Raw genomic sequence first — 5,861 nt, forward strand, 5'->3', positions numbered from 1 at the left:
ACTGCAACATAGTGGTGTATCTAAAAGGAGGAATCGCTAACTATTAGATATAATGCGATTAATATCAAGTCATGCAAATCTCCCAAAATTGTTTTGAGGTTATGCATTGATTGCAGTGTGCAACAACTAAATCAAGTCCCATCTAAATTGGTTAACAGAACTTCATACGAGTTAAAGAAAGGCAATAGTTCCAATTTATCTTATATGAAAGCTTGGGCCATGACACTTATTTGAAGCGCCTTAAATCGATTAAGTTTGAGACTAAATTTGATAAATACATATTTGAAGGATATTCAAAGTAGACATTTGAATATAAATTTATTATCATGAAGAAAATCTTCGTCTCACAATATATCGTCTTTTTAGAGAAAATATTTACTCTAGGGGAGGATAGTGGGAGCAAAATAGAACTTAAAAGAGTTCAAGAGTCCACAGATATAGTTAACCAAGTAGATTAATCCGAGTTTGATCACATATCTCATAAGGGACATAGTCTTGATCAGGAAGTAAAGTCTCCTGAGGACATGTTAGCTCTATGTGAATCTAGTAGGATCATTCGACCTTGAAAAAGGTGCGAATCCATGATTACTAATCAGGTATTATTGATCGAGGATAATGAACCTGTTAGTTGCACCAAAATAAAGTCAAGTGTTGATTTAAAAGAGACAGCAAGAGGTCATGAAACTCGAGATGAACTCGATATATGTGAACAAGGTTTGGATCTTGGTCAAGCCTCTTGATGGAATAAAACCCATAAATTTTTGTAAATAGTTTACAAGGAAAATGTCGATATGGATGGAAATATCCATATAAACAAAGCAAGGCTAGAAGCAAAGGTTAAGCGTTGACCTTGGCGAAACCTTTATCCTGTAGCCTTGCTGAAGTCCATTCAGGTTTTGCTTGCAACAGTTGCATACCGTGACTATAGGTTAAGAGAAGTCTCTTGGAGCCGAAATCTTCAATTTGATGGAAAAGTCAAAGTGTTTGATTTTATCAAATTTGAAGACGAATTGTATGTTTACAAGAAGATAGTGGGAGCATTGTCGTATTGTTAATATTATAGAAAACGATATCCCTATGTTTTAATCGTTGAAATAATGGTTGTTAAATGATTTATTCTTGAACAATATGGGAGAAGCAACTTGATCTATAGAGATAGATCTAGAAGGTTGCTTAACTTGTCCCAATCTATATAAAATATTGAGAAGATTTTATATGAAAAAATTGGTTTGCTCTTAAACGGTGTATTGGAAAGGTTCCGAATGTGAAGCAACCGTTGATTCAATAATAGAAACCTAANATTATACATTTTACTGGCAAAGCTTTCCAATGACATTGTTAATGCAATGGAAGATGATAGTATAGTAGAGTTGTGGCATAAGACACTTGCTCACATGAGTGAAAAATGATTAGCTATCTTGGGAAAAAAGAAAGTATACTGAGCGGACTAAAATTGACACATCTAAAAATGTAAGGCTGCACAAAAAAATCGCGAAACCGCAAACCGAGTTGAAACCATTGAGTTGAAACCGTTGGTTTGGGTCAACGTGGACCCATGGTTTCTTTTCTCTCAAACCGAACCAAACAGTTTCAAAATGATTTGGTTTAGATTTTGATTTTCAAAAACCGCACAAAATCAAACCGAACAGTTTTTAAATTTTTTAAGTAAAAACTAATTTTATTAACTTAAAAATTTTACAGTTTTCACTTTTAAAAAAAATACCAATTTAGCAATACAGATTACAACCAGCCTATTAAATAATCATAAAAAGTAACTTAGGTTCATCATTATTAATCTATGATTTAATAGGTTCACAACATATGTCCTCACCCGATATCTAAACTAAACTAAAATTATTCCAAAATCATATGAAATGAAAAAAAAAAAACATATATTTTCAACCATCCAAATCATAATTTAACAAAACTATATCAGGAAATCACGTCCCAAGTTTCAAAAACCCTAAAATAAACTCTCATTTTCCTAACATTTAACGCTTGTCTATCACTGCTGAACGAATCATCAGTCACCATTATCTGTTAGTCTACTAATCTCACCTGAATCGCCTCTTTCTCTCTTCTCTTTCGATAAGTCTTAAATTATTATTCAAGTCACTTTTCTTTGCTCTTTCTTTTATTTATTTTTTTTGAACTTATTATACACTTGTGAGTTGTGGTTTAGATAGAAAAATGATTGTTTGTGTGCTTAGATGATTAATGAACTTGTTTTTTATTTGAAAAGAACGAATGGTGAAGCATATTGATTGTGCGAAAATGTTAAAGTTCCCTATCTAGTAGTACAACTACCTTCCTTTTACTTTACATCTCACTAGCAAAACGAAAAAGAAGTTTTAACCAAACTATAATAATAGAATGTAATTCTATATTTACCAACCGCTATATAACAATATGAATGTCAACCAAGAAAAGGTTAACAAAAATGAAGAAAGATGTATCTGTTCTATTAACATCTTTTAGCAACCAATTTTGAAAATAATTTATTCATGGTTTCATGGTAAATATGAATGTAATTTAATATTTAACATTATTAGTTCTCATTTACACTTATATTTAACTATGTTCAATATACTATTATAATGTCGAAAGGTAAACTGCAGATGAAAACCGAACCGAACTACAAATTATGGTTTGGTTTGATTTGAAAAATAAAATGGTTTGGTTTGGTTTGAAAAAATCTCAAACCGTTAAAAATGGTTTGAGTTGAAAATATAGCACAAACCGCTCAAATCAAACTGCGTTCACCCTTATAAAAAGGTGTACTCATTATTTGTCTGGAAATCAAAACAAAGTCTCATTCAAGAATTTTCCTCTTTTGAGAAAGTCAAAAATACTGGATTTAATATTCAGATTTGTGTGGTCCTATGAAGATGAGAACACTTGACTGCTCCAATTACTTTATAACCTTCATAGATGATCATTTAAGGAAATTATGGGTTTATATGTTGAAGTCAAAAGACCAAGTGTTGATTATGTTCAAGCAATTCCATGCCCTGGTTGAAAGACAAACTGGGAAGAAGTTGAGGTGCATTCGATGGGGGAAAGTATTCTGGTCCTTTTGATGAGTATTGCAAACAACAAGGAATTCGACATCAAAAGATAACTCCTCAGTTGAATAGAGTATAGCTTAACGAATGAACAGAACATTGATTGAAAGAGTGAGATGTTTACTTTCTCAAGCTCAGTTGCCAAGATTATCGCGGGGTAAGGCATTAAGCACGATCGTACATGTGTTGAAACTTATACCTTGTGTTTCCTTACAGCATGATGCAACAAATAGAGTTCAGAATGGTAAGGATGTTTCCTATGATCACTTGCATATATTTAGGTGTAGCGTGTTTGTGATTTGTTCATATTCCTAAAGATGAGAGGTCTAAGCTTGATGTGAAAACAAGACAATGTTCATTCCGTGGTTACAATCAAGATGAGTTTGGATACTAGCTTTATGATTCGATTGAGAAGAAAATTGTAAGAAGGTGAGATATCGTGTTTTTTGAAAATCGGAAGGTTCTGAATATTGAGAAAGCGGTGAAATAAGTTCCCCAGAATGATCATAATTCGATTGATTTGAATATGGTTCCTATGAAGAATTTGCCAACTCAAGTTGAGGATAATGTTCAGGATTGCCAACAGGATATCGGTGATGTTGATGCTCCCTTGTAAACTCAGACATATGATGAGACCAATAAACAGTTGATAGTGCAAGATATAACACCAGAAGTTCCACCAGAGGTTTTGCTCATGAGGTCTACCAGAGATCGATATCCTTCCACATGACATTCAGCATAGCAATATGTTAGTACTAACTGGTAGGGTAGAGCCCAAGAGTTATGCAGAAGTCATGGAAGATGACCAGAAGAAATAGTAGATTGAGACAATGCAAGATGACATGCAATCATTGCATGAAATGAGTTCACTTCACAACCATGGTATAAAGCTAGATTGGTTGTAAAAGGGTTTGGTCAAAGAAAAGGTGTTGGTTTTGATGATATCTTCTCTCCAATTGTTACGATGTCATCTATTCGTATTGTTCTTGGCCTAACGGTTAGTCTTGACTTAGAAGTTGAACATATGGTGGTAAAAATTGCCTTCCTTCGTGGTAATTTAGAGGAGGAGATCTATATGGAGTTTAAAGTGAAATGGAAAGAGGATTATGTGTACATGCAAAAGAAAAGCCTTTATGGTCTGAAGCAAGCACGGAGACAGTGGTACAAGAAGTTTGGGTTTGTTATAGAGGAGAAAAGCTACTAGAAAACAACTTCTGATCACTGTGTGTTGGTTTATAAATTCGTTAATGATGATTTTATCATTTTATTACTCCATGTTGACAATATGTTGATTATTGGTAGGAATGTTTCAAGAATTGACATGTTGAAGAAGCAGTTGAATAAATCTTTCGCTATGAAGGACTTGAGACAAGCAAAGAAAATCCTCAGCATAAAAATTATTTATGATAGGAGTGCTAAGATGTTGTATTTGTCACAGGAGTAGTATATTAAGAAAGTTCTTGAAGATTGTTGTTCAATTATTGGGATTATTAAATTCTCTCTATAGTCAGAAGGGAGAGATTTGTGCGGTTATTTCCTCTTATAATGAGTAAAGTCCATGTTCGAGATCTTATATTACAGTCCAAAGCCTATTAGAGTTTTAACCCTAATGATGAATATAAATACAAGAAGATTAGAGAAATAGGAGTCCAACCCGCTTTTAAAAAAAGAGAAAAAAAATTTGTTTTTTTCCTCTGCCTATATTTCATCAAAACTCCAATCCAAGTCGTCCGTGCTCGATCGAGCTCAAATTTGGATGAGAGGTTCACAAGATAGAACTACAATCTGAATAGTAGAGATCAAATTTTGAGTTTGGGAATACTGATTAAGATGTGTGAATAGTAACTAGATTTTCTGTGTAAATTTTTTTCCTATTTTCATATTGTTTTGCTGAGATTATTATTATCTTGAAAAAATATACATTGTAGCCTCTAGTTGTGACTCAAAAAGACTTCGTGTGCCCATTTTTTGATTTATAGTGGAGATTCTGACTGGATTGGGTCCCGTGGCTTTTAATCCTCATATGTGGGAGTTTTTCCACTTAAAATAATTACTTGTATTCTTTGTGGTTTGGTGTGATTGATTTTTTTTAGAATATTTTCAACATATACAATTGTTAAAAAGTGTGTTTTAGTTATTTGCTCTTGCAAGAAGAATTAGTTCGCTATTTATATATTTGTTTAGATTTTTCCTGACACCCCTCCCATAGGGTAGGGCAAAGTTTGCTGTTCCTAAAATAGAGATACTAACAAGGTACAAGTTTGACATGTTAAATTGAACAATATTATACACAATACGTATAAAAAAATTGTCATACACTTCTAAGTTTTACCCCTATTCAAGTGACTACGAAGCATAAAATTCGTTGCATCTTTCCAAGGACGAAAGATATTACAACAATCATTCACGTATAGTTCAAGTTCTATGGAACATGTGGATAAAATTATTTTTCATTGATGTATAAATTTTAAAATGTATCTCAAACATGTTCTAAGTTGAAAAAATAAGTGAATTTTTTTTTTTTTTATTTATAGAGAGTTTTTGGAAGCTATTTTTCTATTTCAGATTTTTAGTTCATGAAAACTTGATTTTTAAAAGTAATTTGTACTTTTCAAAAACAATTTAACACTTTTTTTTTTCATCTTAGCCAAACATGTGCCGAACTTTAAATTTCTATATATTTTATATAATTATTTTGATTAAAAAATTAAAATTTAGCTTACTAAGCATACAATTAAAATATTTCTCATAAGTGATAGAAGTTGTTTCTTATTAATTGTAATGATATATAATCTC

The sequence above is a fragment of the Olea europaea genome, unplaced genomic scaffold (genome assembly GCF_002742605.1).
Source record: "Olea europaea var. sylvestris unplaced genomic scaffold, O_europaea_v1 scaffold1256, whole genome shotgun sequence".
NCBI classification, from domain to species: Eukaryota; Viridiplantae; Streptophyta; class Magnoliopsida; order Lamiales; family Oleaceae; genus Olea; species Olea europaea.